This window comes from Pecten maximus, chromosome 1 (genome assembly GCF_902652985.1).
Source record: "Pecten maximus chromosome 1, xPecMax1.1, whole genome shotgun sequence".
Taxonomy (NCBI): Eukaryota; Metazoa; Mollusca; class Bivalvia; order Pectinida; family Pectinidae; genus Pecten; species Pecten maximus.
In genome coordinates this window covers 53,758,754-53,775,862 of record NC_047015.1, presented here as the reverse complement: position 1 = coordinate 53,775,862, position 17,109 = coordinate 53,758,754, and the positions used below count along the sequence as shown (strand labels likewise).

The following is a 17,109-nucleotide window of genomic DNA, read 5'->3' as shown; positions in this document are numbered from 1 at the left end:
TACATTAAAATTTGAACAAAGTGGAACTGAAAATTTGCAGTCATTTGTAGACAGTTGGTCTATTTACGGAGTTTGATTTTCATTGAATTTTGAACAAAAGAGAACTGAAATTTGCTCTCCTTTCTAGACAGGTGGCTTCTATAAAGAGGTTTCTACTGTCCTTTTAGACAGGTGATCTTGATTGAAGAAATGTCATTTCAAGCTCTGCAGGTTCCTTTATTGAAAATATAGAAGATATAAATAAATTCATCTTTCTTTTTAAAAATCCTATAGATGAATAATATATATGAATTATTGAAAGAGTTTTGAAAAGCCTGCTCATGTTACTCGGCCATGAACAAATCATTATAATGATAATAGAAATATTTTTGAATTTTAATTGTATTCATTTGATAACAGTATAATTTGAACCTTACTGGTATATAATAAAGAGAATTCTCCCTATCAGAATTGACTGTTAACCGTCCTTATATATATATATGCTGGCTTGCACTATTAGTTTAATGCTAAACAGATGATGTTGATTGTCTATGTAAAGGAAATGGCCTGAGGCTATGAGCCCAGTTGACCATTGTCCAGTCACAGATAAGGCCCATATAAAGGTAGAGTTACAACCGCAGTGACCATTATGACCGCTGATGAGTATCGGATGGAGCATATTGTTTCTGATATGCAAGGTAGATAACCATCTCAGGTAGACCCCCTTAAGCTCGTCTACCTGTACGACATACTTTTATAATAGTATATATGTGTATATGCACACTGGACGGTTTAAGTGGATGACCCATCTGCCAGCCATCAATATTAGCTGAAAGACTGATAATGAATGTTTGGTTATCGTCTTGATAGATTTTGTCTGTGAGAACATTCGATCTATGTGCTTCTAGCCCGTGCAGCAGTATACTCGGATATTTTACAAGATTTTTTTTTGTTTCGTGATTATACTTGAAATTTCACTCCACTTCACCCCTGGATTACGGTATTAATCAGGTAAACAAACCTTCATAAATATTTTTCTTTCAGTTTTAAGCATTTATCATCAAAAGCTGCTTAACACGTAATTGTTATCAGTGAGGAGAGATTGTACGACTAGAAATACTCGGGTGTCCATGGGAGTTCCATTTCTGTCAGCTACCTACACACAGACAGTTCCAGGTTGGGAACTTAATTACAACTTTTTCATTATTGATTTTTGGAAAACAAAGTTTATCATCATTATTGAAAGCTTTCTGATGTACTTGGTGATAAAAACAGCGTTTGTGTGGTCGTATAGGTAAGGTAATAAACCAATGGAATATTTGCTTGTGAGCAGGATATGGGCTCTGCAGTGCCTGTCAAAGTTAAAATGATATTTACCATAAGTCAATAATATGAGGGAAAGTGCTTTGTCATTCAATATAGAGTAAATGATGCAAATCCTATGTTTTCGTTGGCTGGATTTGAATTGGTAAACTTTTTATATCAATTGTTTATTATCAATGAAATTCCTGGGAGAGGAAATGTTTTTGTTTTAAAAAAGAAACCTACCGTGACCGACGATAATGTGATTGTCCATAACATGCTTCACTGCACATGAAAAAGTTAGACAAATTGTGATTAATTACTATATTCCATCTGATATTTTACATGGCATTCATGGGCTTATATTTGCTATGACCTCATACGATAACGTTCAACTTGACCTCATGAGGATCGAATGGTATTATTCAGTCAGAAAAGACAGTGTGTCAGTAAAGACAGGTCTAGCCAAACTAAATAAAGAACTTGTGTTTTTGGATGAGAAATGTATACCAGGATGTCCATAGGACAAGTCAGGTGATAAGGGATAACTTTATTATGATTGGTGGAAATTTTCCCTTATTTAGCTGCAGGGTGTTATAATTATGATATGCCAAAATATGTAGTTCAAGGCTAAACTTGACTTTCATTTTATAGAACTCATGGGGCAAAGACTCCATTTAAGTTAACTCTCCTTTGTGATATAATTTACAAAGAATATACATATATTTATATATCATTATGTTAGAATAAGATCATTGCTGGGTTGAAAGAAAAACAAAAATATGGGCAAATTTTCATGAACCCAACTGAAGCATGATTTTAGCTTTAAAATGACAATTGTAATTAAATTTTACATTTTTTTTTTTTGTTCTATTTAGAAATGAAAGATATTGGTCCTTATAACTGAAATATAGTGTAAAGGGTTTTGCAGTAAGATGGGGAAAAAGAAATTCTTCAACACCTCGTTTGTAGTTTGGACAACTTGTACATCCTACAAGTTGTATGAAGAAAAATTTCAAATAATTTTCTATTTGATATGCTATATTTACATGTATCATGATTAAAAATGTATTTTCATTGTTGAACTGCAAAAGGGCTGCAAGATACCTTACAACCAGATTGGGAATTGTATCTGAAACAAACACAGGTGCTTCTTTTACGAACTAATTCTAAGTGTGCAATTTCTTAGGTTTAGATTATACCCGCGGGCATTGAATGTGATTTGGACAGCCTCGTTAGAGCTTGTATTGTCTAATTAACACAAAACAAGCTGGAAAGATGTTTCAGCTTTGCGAAAGCGATCAAATTTTCTTTGTCAATTTCATTGAAGTAGTTTTTTTTTGGACAGGGTTCTTATTGTTGATTTTGTCAACTTAACCTTGTTGACGGAACACAGCCTGGAGTTAAAGTTCCCATAGCCTTTCTGCAGATAAATTAGATTAACAGCGGAATTAAAACTGCACTTTGTCCAATTAACATCTGTGCTTAAAAATAAGTAAAAATTGTCCGTTTTTTTGTTTTTTTTTTGGAAATGAAATTCTGACTCTTATCATTCTTAATACGACATTGATGTGGGTAACTTGATAGGAGTTACGCGTAATTAACATCGATGGCACAAGTTAACGAGGTAGAAAACAGCTCAAATTGTCAGAATTCATTTGTGTATTTAGAGTGCGTTACAGATGTCCGTTTTGTTTGTACGCTTGCACGACTTAATTTAAATGTCGTCTGCTCTTATCCCGAAAATCTTAATTGCAATTAAAAGTGATTAATTTGTTGCAATTTACAGATTTTGGATCCATAAACAAACTGTTTGAAAAAAATGCATCGTAAAACTTGTAATCTCTGAATATAGAGCAGCTCAGATCAATAAAATGCTAATTTCAAATATTCAGTTTGTGTTTCATTAAGCTGACAAGGCTTTTATGAATCATACTGTTGGGTGAAATTGTCTCTAGATTTGTTAGGCTGGCGAGGCAAACTAAACATTTAAAAGGATAAGATTTTTTAAGCCTTCAAGTTAAAAGTCATGTTTGAAATTTCAGTTAATGACTTTGTTTATCTACATGTGCAGTTTTAAATCTGTGCACATTAGATATTTAAGAAATATAAACTGATTTAAATTCAACATTCACATGTAGTCAAGCTAAGCTTTAAACTAAACACTTTCTAGTAAAGAGTGCAGATGATGAACTTGTTAGCTTAACCAGAAGCAGATAAAAAAAATTAATTTGAGTTTTACACATTTTTTTCCCTTTTTGTTTTAAAATAGGGGTGGTGTATATAATCACCATACGTTCAAAATAATCTAGACTCATATTAATGCATTCTGATTTCATTTCTTTAAATTATTGAGGATGAAATTTTTCTTTTATGTGTGTTAAGCTGATAGTACTTTGAGTGCATAGGCAGCCAGTAATTTACTGCCAGCTTGCACTGAAAAATAATGATGAGCTGAATCCATATACTCTTAGCTGAACTACAGAAGAATTCTGAGTTTTAAAACTATTTGTTGGTTTGTTCTAACACTTCCAAAGAATTCTGCTCTTAAAAGTGTCTTCAGGTTCCTGGTGAATTGACGGTAAGTTAAGAATATGTAATTTAAATTTTATGCTAAAAATATCACATTTGGTATGTGAGATATAATTTTTTTATCTAAACACAACAGCAGCAAGAATTCAATCTAGATTTCTTATTCTTTAACAGAAAATTTATTTGAATATTTTTTGGAAATTAATTTTAACAATCTTAAAGGCTTTTTTAAAGACTAAAATGTCATTGTTACATGGGAATGGAATTTTTTGTTTCAAAAGATAATTTTAAAATTTTTGCTTTTATAAAGTTTAAGTGTTACCACTTATATAAAGGTCTGCGTTGCTGGTTTGTTGTTTTTCTGGAGTTCAAATATTTCTTAACTTTTAAGTTCTGTCCTGAAAAAACAAACAACAGACAAAAATGTAGTTGTTGCTGTTCATGAAATATTTAAATTGAAAAAGAGCAGCCTTGAAAAATCATTAAAAAACAAGAGAATGTTCTTTTTTACGAGTCGTCGGTTGCTTAAAGCTAGCACTGAGACGAAATTGAATTTGTATATGAGAAACTTACATCATCGATTCACATTTGTCGACTTTTGACAACTTCAGATGTAGCTTGCAGATACAAACTTGCAATTTTCAAGGGAAAACTTTGAAAAGCTATCATCATTTACAGTCTGCGTGTAGTAACAAATGAATTTTTATAGCATTTAGATTTTATCTGTTTATATATTAATCAAGTTTACAGTTGATGGATTATCTTAAGTTTTAAAAGACTTGCATTAGTTTTCAAAAAAAAAAATTTGATCCAAAGGTTATATCGTCTAACAGTTTTTTTCCTTGCAGATATTTTCCCAAAGCAATGAAGACAAATAGCTGGGTTATTTAACCAAATATTGATTTCCTTTAAAAGAAAACAAATTGCAAAAGATAAAAAACATTTTATTGGTGTAAAATGTTTGTATCCTATGTCTGGGCGATATGTTTACAATCCGATTCAGTAGAATAGTTTACTTGCTAACTACCCTGGCGTATTCCCAGAATTACTGAGTGCTTACAGTTGAAGCGATAAAGTTCATGTTTAAGATGCGTTTTTGTGTCTTCCAACCCCACAACAAACAGTATATAACAATTCAATAGTATTATTGACTTTTTACCAAATTGCAGACCATGGAACCCTGTCATTTGCTACTTTAAAACAGAAAATATGTGTAATTAGAATAATAGCTTGGTACTAAAAACTGTCGTTCATTCTGATGCCAAAGTGTCGCAGCACGATCGAAAGAAATTGGATTTAAATATCATGCTTTGTCTCCCAATATACTGAAATAAAATAAATATGTATCATGGTAAGATATCACTACACGATAGAAAAAAATAAAATTGCGATATTATTTTTCCTGTCCATTCAAATAACAGTGTTATGACGTCAATAAAGCCAAGACAAGCGACTTAGAATTAAGTTATGATTTAGGTATAAGTAGTATTTTGCCTGATTTTGTCGTATTGGGATAATTTAGGGTGTGTAAGGTGTCTCGACACTTGGCGTGAGTGTTCGTCATGCTACATTGTCTGACGTCCATCACCAGACATGTTTTCTCTGCGCGTGGTCTCGAGTGAGTGTGATGGCGGTCTTGTGTGTGTGCGGATGGTCATTAGGGAGTTTGGCTGTCCGGTAAGCTCAGGTCTCGTATGGCCAGGTATGAGGGCGGCTGTTTTCTATTGGTAACATGCTATAGTTTTGTGTAAGTAGGAGTCAGATATCTTGTTTTTTGGGTCTCTGTCAGTCTCTCTTTTATCCTTCCCTCATTTATACTTTGTCCATCTGTCTGCTGTCTGCTGTCTTATTCTTCCCTTCTTTTTACTCTGTCCTATCTGCAGTCCTATTCTTCCCTTATTTGTACTCTGTCCATCTGTCTGCAGTCTTTACCCTTTCCTTCTTTAAACTGTGTCCTTCTGTCTGCAGTCTTTATCTTTGTCTTCTTTAACCCTTTGCCACATGCAGGTTATAACACTTCAGCACTCTGTGCCAATAGTGCAAAGATACATTGTTGCAATGCAACATTATCGCACTGACTGAAATATACATACACCATCTCAATGGCAGTTTTTGAGAAATCAAGCTTTGTTTTGATTAATTTTTCTAAACCTAATTTTGAAAGTGAAATAGTTGTTTTAGACATTTTTAGTAAGTTAGAATTATGTTCAGAATTTCTTAAATTTTAATTCTGTGCTATTTTCTTTATAAAACCAACAACACATAACCACGAAATCAGCTGTATACAAACAGAACAGACAAATTTCAAAATATTTTGACAATGTAATTTATAATTCATTGAATTCCTGTACATGAAATGATTCAACATTAACTCCCAAATGAAACAAACTGAATTTTCAAAGTTTTCACAAGAATATTTCAACAGTTCAGGCTTAAGCCTAGAATATTTTATATCCGATGTCGCGACGAAGGAATGTGTATCCGACCATTTTGGGTCAAATCTACCTTCGTTTTTCAAATGCCAGCGAGCGTAGTTATTAGTGTGTCGAGCTATGGTGGAAAACTGATTCTCATTGAAGAAAAGGTAGAAATAATCAATGGGACTTGCAGTATCAACATCAAAAGTTTCTGGAAGTACTGGCCCCGTTTCCCTAACAAAATCATACTGTGATCGGCGAAAAATCTCGGTCAACATTACCGAATGGCGGCAGTACAACTAGTCGCCGTTCGTTCTCATTTTCGGACTCGTTATCTGTTGACAGTTCATTTAGAACATCGTTAAGATCAATATATGACTCAATGTATTCAGGTCCAAAGCCATCGAACTCTAAATTATCATCATCGTCGTCAAAAACGTCGCGCAAAATCGTAGCCACAGCCGCCATCACGCCTCGTTGTTGTCACACTTTTCTACACTCATGACTCGCACTTTCTAGGTTAATTTATTCAAAAACTTTCGTATGAATGACGTGTACAAATCTGATTGGTCGATGCATTGATATCTTCTTAAAATAGTATCAGGGATTTCCAGATAGGTGTCGCTCTCAATCACGGGATTTTCCATGTCTAAGTTTACCGAACCGGCATGGCGTCGAGAGGCGCTTACATTGAGATAAGGTAGAGGCGTCGAGAAGCGCTTACATGGAGATAATGCAAAGGCGTCGAGAAGCGCTTACATGTGGCAAGGGGTAAAGGCGTCCAGAGGCGCTTACATGTGGCAAAGGGTTAAACTGTGTCCTTCTGTCTGCAGTCTTTATTCTTCCATTCTTTAAACTGTGTCCTTCTGTCTGCAGTCTTTATCTTTGTCTTCTTTAAACTCTGTCCTTCTGTCTGCAGTCTTTACCCTTCCCTTCTTTACACTCTGTCCTTCTGTCTGCAGTCTTTATCCTTCCCTTCTTTAAACTGTGTCCTTCTGTCTGCAGTCTTTACCCTTCCCTTCTTTAAACTGTGTCCATCTGTCTGCAGTCTTATTCCCTTTAAACTGTGTCCTTCTGTCTGCAGTCTTTACCCTTCCCTTCTTTAAACTGTGTCCTTCTGTCTGCAGTCTTATTCCCTTTAAATTGTGTCCTTCTGTCTGCTGTCTTTATCCTTCCCTTCTTTAAACTGTGTCCTTCTGTCTGCAGTCTTATCCTTCCCTTCTTTAAACTGTATCCTTCTGTCTGCAGTCTTTATATCATTTTAGCATTGACAATTGCTAGAAAATTTTACTAATCTCTATTATAGAAATAAAAGTTTAATTTTTTTTCAATGAAGAGATTGACAATCAGCCAATAGAAAGTATTTGTTTATGTTTGCTTTAAATTAAAAACTAATAAATAGGTGTAAGTTTGAGATCAATTTGAGCTGATATGATATTAAATTGAAAAAAAAAGAAAAGAAAATTGAAAACATAATCACAACCCTGTAAGAACTGTTTAGAGGGTATACATTGTAAACCTTTCTGGAAGGTTTGATCAAGGTCATGTAGAACGGCAAGACATTATACAGAGCTCTTCTGTTATACCATGTTTGATAGAATTTACACCAGAACTGTCGACATCAAAATGGAGAAAAAATCTAAATATCTGGAAAATTTCTTAAACCATTCTTTCATTTATGGATTTTTCATCAACACAGTGACGTGTCTGTAGATTGCTCAGTATCGGCAGTTTGGAAGAGGTTTTTTTATTTGACGCCTTCTTGATGGAAATTTGTCCCTGTGGAAGTTCTCTCTCATGTGGTAGAAGCCCTTTTTTAAATTCAATAAGGGAAAAATTAACAAAATAATTGTTAACAGTTTCCGGAAATGATATTCCTAATTTGCATCTAACCAAAACAGTGTGATGTTTACGAATAACATGTTGCATCAGAGCTCGGAGTGATGATGCATTTATGCAGCTTATAGCGGTGTTATTTGACTGTTTTTTGCAATGTTGTGTTTCGTAAACTGTCTCTAGCTGAAAAATTGATGTCTAAGTGAATGAAATTTCACAACAAACCTTAGACAATTATTTTAAAACAATTATTGTGGAAGACTTATTATTCCAAACCTTTAATTAGCTATGAAGTATCAAGTCTTCGATAAATTTTAATTTACGTATATCAGATAACATTGTGTGAAAAAACTTAACACATGACAATCTGAACCTAACATTACCAAAAATATAATTTGCTTTTGAAATGTATATAAATATCAGAGTTTTTCATTTTACGGAAACTTAAGTTAATGATAATTATATCATATCATGATAGAAGCCGACTGGTCACTACCTTGGCTTAAACTGGGGAGAATATTTCACAGTCCTTAACTGTTGTATAATGTGACTAATTTGTGAACAATATACGGTAGTTGCTCACCTACCAGATAATTCCTCTGCTGATAAGGTCAGTGTAAACACTGTCACTAACTACAGACACTGTATATAAAAATGTCTTTTTTTACGAAAACTGTCTATTGTATATTCCTGCCTATGAAAGAGTCCATGTCTACTGGCAGGTCAGATTAGACAAGATGTCTGGATTCTTAGTGGTCAGGTTAGACAAGATGTCTGGATACTTAGTGTTCAGATGAGACAGGAAGTCAGTGTACACAGTGGTCAGATTAGACAAGATGTCTGGATACTTAGTGGTCAGATTAGACACGAAGTCAGTGTACACAGTGGTCAGATTAGACAAGCTGTCCGGATACTTAGTGGTCAGATAAGACATGATGGCAGATTACAGAGTGGTCAAATTAGATAAGCTGTCTGGATACTTAGTGGTCAGATTAGACATGATGGCAGGTTACAGAGTGGTCAGATTAGACAAGATGTCTGGATACTTAGTGGTCAGATAAGACATGATGGCAGGTTACAGAGTGGTCAGACAAGACAAGATGTCTGGATACTTAGTGTTCAGATGAGACAGGAAGTCAGTGTTCACAGTGGTCAGATTAGACAAGATGTCTGGATACTTAGTGGTCAGATTAGACAGGAAGTCAGTGTACACAGTGGTCAGATTAGACATGATGTCTGGATTCTTAGTGTTCAGATTAGACAGGAAGTCAGTGTACAGAGTGGTCAGATAAGACAAGCTGTCCAGATACTTAGTGGTCAGATTAGACAGGATGTCTGGATACTTAGTGTTCAGATTAGACAAGATGTCTGGATACTTAGTGGTCAGATGAGACAGGAAGTCAGTGTACACAGTGGTCAGATAAGACATGATGTCTGGATACTTAGTGGTCAGATTAGACACGAAGTCAGTGTACACAGTGGTCAGATTAGACAAGCTGTCTGGATTCTAAGTGTTCAGATTAGACAAGATGTCTGGATTCTTAGTGTTCAGATGAGACAGGAAGTCAGTGTACACAGTGGTCAGATAAGACATGATGTCTGGATTCTTAGTGGTCAGATTAGACAGGAAGTCAGTGTACAGAGTGGTCAGATTAGACAGGATGTCAGTATACTGAGGGGTCAGATTAGACATAATGTCAGTATAGTTAGTGGTCAGATTAGACAGGATGTCAGTATACTGAGGGGCCAGATTAGACAGGATGTCAGTATACTGAGGGGTCATATTAGACAGAATGTCAGTATACTGAGGGGCCAGATTAGACAGGATGTCAGTATACTGAGGAACCAGATTAGACAGGATGTCAGGATACTGACAGGCCGGATTAGACAGGATGCTGGGGTACTGAGGGGCCAGATTAGACAGGATGTTGGGATACTGGGGGTCAGATTAAGCAGGTTTCTCTGAAATCAAAGATTCTTCTTGTCTTAAGTCAAGGGGTTTTAATGCGGATAATTTCAGCCATAGGTTTTGAATTATACATTGCACATCAAACTTTAACTTTTTAATGAATACACCCAAATGTGTGACATTCAGTATATTAAATTATTTTCAGCAATGGAGGATTCCATGTTTTGTCAAAGTTGTAACTTTTAAATGGTTGTATTAAAGCTAGGGTTAGTATTTCAGTGAACGACTTCAATTCATCAGAAGAAGCTATGATAATAATAAAAGTAAGCTTATATTGCTAAACGTTTGGACTGAGATGGTTTTTGGCTCTGAGTGTTTGAAGGCGATACCATCATCCTGTCCAGCAACGGGTTTGATGATACAAAGATTGTGATGGTCAGTGGTTTGGTCTAGGGAATGGGTGCATGCTATGACCAATCGGTCTGACTATTTTTGGCTGATTGCCTATATTTGTCGTGTTGAGTGTACAGACAAGTGAATGTCGTTGTACCATAAGTTCCCTTTCATACTCCGCAGTGATAAGACGTTTCAAACCATTACTGTCCTCCTGTACGAAGGATTGATTAGGCTATTGATGGGGAATATCAGCACAACAAATTTATCTCCAGCGTGGCTCCCAGTCACCATCGTTGGAATGTGGTGTTTGGTAGGTGGCATTACGCACGACAACATGTTAGACCCTCCCTTATCGGGTTTTGTTTAGCCGATTGGTCCCGTTCAGGTGTCGTAGCCGTGTCGTACAACCCCAGGATGTAATCTTCATTAAAACTGGTGTTTAAATATAAGGGATTATTTGAGGGAGATAGGAAACACTCCAGTGTAGATATATATATTTGAAGGGGGCTCCAATTCCGCAATATTTCGTGGTGGCATTTGAGTGTTGGGTAGTACACCTCCGATGGACTCTGTACAATAGCTGACATCGGTAAATATTTTTTCTTTGAGATTTGTTCATTTTACACCATTTAGCAAATGACAGGATCACCGTTGTGTCCTCATTATGTTCGCTTACACAGAAATGACCGTCAATTACTGTTCTATTTAATTCTGTAATTGTTGTTCTCTTTTCAGAACCAGTCTGTGCTACCTGTGGCTTGAACCAGGTGTGCCATATTTCAATTCAACGTAATTGGGACGTTTTCTTTTGTGAAGTTCAAATCGTACAAACCCAACTGAAGAGTTCGAATCAGCTGTTGAGTATTCGTCCTGTGACAAAAAAAACAAAACGAGATGTATTTACTGAATGGTCACGGCTGGTGATAGTTTGAAAACTTTCTGTGGAAATATTTGTGAGGAAAATTTTCGTTACCTGGTCTGCATATACATATACCTGTACCTGATTACCAATTTTGATAACAGGTAAGTGACATTTTCTACCTGTCCGAGCGTATATTGAATTTTCCATATATGTCCACTCCTGAGGTATTGACATAACTTTAATATGGGGATTAAGTTGCATTGATAACAAACTTTCAATGTTACCATTCAGGAGATTTTCAGGTATAGTGGTTTTAGCATTGTCCTATGATAAACCCTATTACACCTTATTTTATGGGTACACAACTCCGATGAAATGAACAATCCGTATTTGTTTACATAACCTTTTAACAGTAAACAATTGAACGTTTTCTGTCAACACCTCATTGTTAGCACCTTGCCTCAAAGTTGTTACCTGTGACGATTTTAGCTCGTTATGTGTCTGTGTCAGGAACTTGAATGCTGTTAGCCTCAAGCTTAATGTACTCGGATGGTTAGGTGTTGTAAAAATGTGTTTGAGAAGGGTACATTATAGGTGAAATGGGGCGTTCTTCAATACACATCTCTTCAACCTGTGAATGCTGTATCCAGATTAAACACAATTCTTCAAAGCCTTGTCAGCTTGATATATTATTTTTCCAAATTTTTGAAGTTTAATCTCCATCCAAATCATTAAACTTCATAAGTATCTTAAACAAACTTATTCATATCCAGCTTTTTTCACTTCAAGCATATATAAAGTAAGCTTTGAATGGAAAGTAATTGAGAAATTTAATCAATTAGAAAATTAATTTTTGTATGCATCAAGTTGACTGGCTGAATCTATCTGAACTATCTCAATTCTTCCTTTAGAAAGAGTTTGAGAACCTGATTAAAGTTATTGGATCAAATCCTTTATTAGATTAAATCTATCAGGATTCTTTTCACCTGTGGCCAAATTCTTTTTCTTATTGTTTCATTGTATTGCGTTTTCAATTTCTTTTTCATTTCTTTTTCACTCCTGTGTCAAAATTTAAATATCCCAGCATGAAATTCTAACATCGTCAATATTTATCTCGTTAAGATCACAGACAGGCTTTGTGTTCACTGATGAGAAGCATTCACAATCGATTGTCCTTTTATATTTGCTATTGATGATATATGACTGCGGTTTTTCAATTAGGGTTTGAAAAAACTAATTTGCTCTTTTCATGGCTGACAGAATCATATTTGTAATTAATAAAAAAAAAAATGGATTTTAACTTTGATAGATGTGAAGCAGAGGTATTTCTATACTTGTAATCTCCACTCCTGCCCCGCCCCCTGCCCTCTGCCCCCCTGCCCCTTCCTTTCTCCCACCCCCACAATAATTGTTTAATGGCCATCACAGTGTAGTCAGTATCTTGGACACATTTTTAGCTTTCTGCCAATATATGAAAAAAAATAGATTTTCTTAATTAATATCAAATCTCGAAGCCTATACACAATCATGCATAACAACTGGAAGAAAATACTTCATACTAATAAAAAAAGAAATAATATTTGAAAATTTGTGGAATTTTTTTTGTAAACTACACATTTTAACAATAAATTTATTTGAAAGTCCAAGGATTTAGAAACTTGTATGTTGTCATTTTTGTATCTTTAAACTTCAAAATGTCAAGTAAAAAATACCACTGAAATACAATTGGTAACCAGATGGGCATATATTGTGTTTAAGGGAATATGATTATTATATATGCGATATGCAAATAAGTGGGCTCCTCTGTATAAACAAAATGGCTGGTACTAGTCAGAAAGTAACTGTGACTTTGAAATAGAATGTTAAAAGTTCATCATGTGCTAAAGACATGCTGAGAGTAAGCTAGGTTTTTATAGTGTTAGTTATAATGTCTAAATCATTGATCATTGTGGTGTACGTGCGATGCCTTTAATAGTTGAAACATTTCTGCTACGATAGTTACTCGCGGTCGTGAATCCAGTCATTGTGGTGCTATAGCTCCCGCCTTGGCGCACATGTTGGTCTTCCTTTTCAAAGCACTTAGCAATTTAACTTGATAAAGATGTATTATACAAACTGGGTTTGAGTTTTCAGTCGTGTATATGGTACCTAAATTCGACTTATGTTTGCCAGTGGGTATTTAGTATCAAGGGGAGACGCAGGTTATGTAAGGCTGAATTTGGAACTTTAAGACCTTATAATTCATTCACAGAATTTGTACCAGTTGAGGTAGTTTGGTTGCTGTGGTAATTGACCACGTCCAAACCATACTGAGCTGGACGGTGAGAACCTGTGACCTAGAAATAAACTAGACAATGGAAATCTGTCTGAATTGAAATGTATTGGTGAACTCTCTGATATCCAAATTAAGGAAAAGGTGGGTAGACTTAGTATTGTGGTATGCGACTCAGTGAGCGAGGTCATTACTGCAGTCTGAATCGACTTTCGTCTAAGGTAGAGTACGCCTTATCAACCTCCATCTAGCAGGTCACTAACGAATGACCACGTCTGAAATGCATTCAGCACAAGAATTAAAACAACTGATCACGGAAATATTTTTCTTTGTTATCAACCAACATGATAAAATATCCCTTCAAAATTAGGGGAGAAAGGGTTTTTACAGGGTTACCTCTTAAAAATGTCTTAATATCAACCTGATTGTGTAATTATCACCTTTTCTGTATATAATTTGATGATATCTTATTGATATTAGTCCCTGACAGGGAACTGATGGGAGGGAACTATAGAATTGTGTTTTGTTCATTTTCTTTTTATCCTTCCATTCTTCTTCACCTTAGCTTGTCCCAACTCTGTCTTATACACTGTTTTTCACTGGAATGTCATACTTGGAGCATATGTTCAAAAAGGTGGTGTGTAACATATCAAAAGTAGGTAACTGACCTATATTTTCACCTTTGACCTACTCAAACTCAATTGTTTGCCAAGACTCAAACATTAAATGTCACAAAAGCATCATGCTTTTATAATAGGGCATATGTTGACCTAGGTAAGGGAGTGTGTCATGTACCAGACTTATATCACTTTTACCTGTAATTTGACCTTTGACCTACTCAAGGTCATATGTTGACCTATGGTGAGGCAGTGTGTCATGTACCAGAATTATGTCACTCTGACCTATGTTTTGACCTCTGACCTTCAAAAAGGGAAAAAGTAGTTAAGAAAAACGGTTGTTTCGATTATTCAACCTTCCAAAAAGTAATTTGATTTTTTTATGATCAAATGTATTAAAATAGCAGGGGATATCAGCATTTTTTTATAATTTGACCTTGAGCTAGCTGTCACGATATGGCCAATATCAATTCGACCTGACAAAATTAGGTGATAAGTTGGCGACTCGCTTGCAATATATCGAAATTAAGATCCAACTCAATAGAGTCAACATAATTGGAGCATAGCTTGTATGTTACCTGGGTAAAAAGCTGATTGTGTAAAAATCCTGAACTTCATTGTGATGTACTGTATGACTGAAGTATTTTCAATATACGCATATAAATGTTTGATAGACTCGGGCGGTGCGAATCAATAACAGGATGCCAGTTTTTATCGGAATCAATAAGAACAATGATGTCCCTAAATCAAAACTACATTTCAATAAAATATGATGTATGTTTCAAATCCATTGAAGTAGCAGACGGATGATTGATTCTATTAATATACTTTCGTTTCATGGTTATTGCAGATCGTGACATTTAGGTACGTCTTATTTATTTAATACCCGGTTTTCTGCAATGAAATAACCCATTCATTGATTTTGGTTAGTCCAATACTGTTTTTAGGGGTGGTGAATAAAGCAGAGAAAAAAAAACTAAATCATTGGAAAAATTATTTTATTAGGATTTCGTACTTCAAAACATGAGAACACATTATGTATTTGCTTTGTGTCGGAATCAAGAAAAAACGGAGACAGAATTAGAGCTCCAGTAACATTTTGCAGACATGCAGTCGATGACATGAAATCTATGAAAATTGGGTGCCATTTCGCGGTCAGTCTGTTGTTAAAGACGATCCAACCTGCCCTGAGGGATCACACTGGGAAGTTTTGTAATTAATGGCCGTTTTCACAACACTGAACATCTAGTTGGCTCAGGGTCCATTAGAGTATCAAATACTGGTGTGCATTGTCCCGGTAGGCTTATGAGTTAGTTAGGCATAACAAATTAGCGGTCGTTGTGATATCTTAGACTGAGAGGTTTGACCCGGCAGCTGGTCACCGAAACAAAGGGAGGTAATTTGGTACGGATGTATTGTTCTTTTACTCACTGTTAGGTCTTTGACGCAGATTTTGGTATAAATTTTAGGAAAATAATACAATTGATGCTTTTAAAATCAGGATTTTTTTGTACAGTATAAGATACTCTGCGAGCAATGTAGGTTTTCTATGTGTGTGTGTGTTTTTTTAAGTTTCAGTGATAGATGATTTTCTCTATAAAACTTGAATTTTCACAGAGAATTTGAGCAGTCATCAATTAGGTATTGATTATCTGTCTGATATCATCAATTAGCAAGCTTTAAGATTGATAGTGACATCTTTTATTATCGTATTCTTCCTTTTTTTTTCTAACTTGTTTGCTGGAAAATGTGTCTCCAAGATTACTACATTTGTTTTAAAAAAATTTACCAGTGAAATAGAATTCAGGTTCAATTGTGAAAATCAAATCAATATTTTCTTTGTGAAAGTCAGTATAATAGAAAATAATTGCATGATTTTATAAGTGTGATGAAATAATTTAAACATGTAGATACAAAATGTCTACAAATTAATTTAAGGCTGTTTAATTATTTGGCATAGAATTTTTTTTCTGATATCAAATGTAGGCACAACACCTATTTGTATCATTCTATCAACTCCTGTTACAACATAACAACATCAGGTAGACAACATCAGGTAAACATCATTAGGTAAACAACACTAGGTAAACAACATCAGGTAAACAACACTAGGTAAACAACATCAGGTAGACAACATCAGGTAAACATCATTAGGTAAACAACACTAGGTAAACAACATCAGGTAGACAACATCAGGTAAACATCATTAGGTAAACAACATCAGGTAGACAACATCAGGTAAACATCATTAGGTAAACAACACTAGGTAAACAACATCAGGTAAACATCATTAGGTAAACAACATCAGGTAAACATCATTAGGTAAACAACACTAGGTAAACAACATCAGGTAGACAACATCAGGTAAACATCATTAGGTAAACAACATCAGGTAGACAACATCAGGTAAACAGCATTAGGTAAACAACACTAGGTAAACAAGATCAGGTAGACAACATCAGGTAAACATCATTAGGTAAACAACATCAGGTAGACAACATCAGGTAAACATCATTAGGTAAACAACACTAGGTAAACAACATCAGGTAAACAACATTAGGTAAACAACATTAGGTAAACAACACTAGGTAAACAACATCAGGTAGACAACATCAGGTAAACATCATTAGGTAAACAACACTAGGTAAACAACATCAGGTAAACATCATTAGGTAAACAACATCAGGTAAACATCATTAGGTAAACAACACTAGGTAAACAACATCAGGTAGACAACATCAGGTAAACATCATTAGGTAAACAACATCAGGTAGACAACATCAGGTAAACAGCATTAGGTAAACAACACTAGGTAAACAAGATCAGGTAGACAACATCAGGTAAACATCATTAGGTAAACAACACTAGGTAAACAACATCAGGTAAACATCATTAGGTAAACAACATCAGGTAAACATCATTAGGTAAACAACACTAGGTAAACAACATCAGGTAGACAACATCAGGTAAACATCATTAGGTAAACA

General features: G+C 35.0%; 1 protein-coding gene across 1 annotated transcript in view; it reads left to right on the top strand.

The window, feature by feature from the left end:
* The first annotated feature begins 786 nt into the window (after nucleotides 1-786).
* LOC117337952 (cadherin-23-like) overlaps nucleotides 787-17,109 on the top strand; it is a 184,808-nt gene continuing 168,485 nt past the window's right edge. The window contains 2 exon segments of the mRNA XM_033899111.1: nucleotides 787-990; nucleotides 11,107-11,394. The gene's annotated coding sequence lies outside the window, so the exon portion shown is untranslated.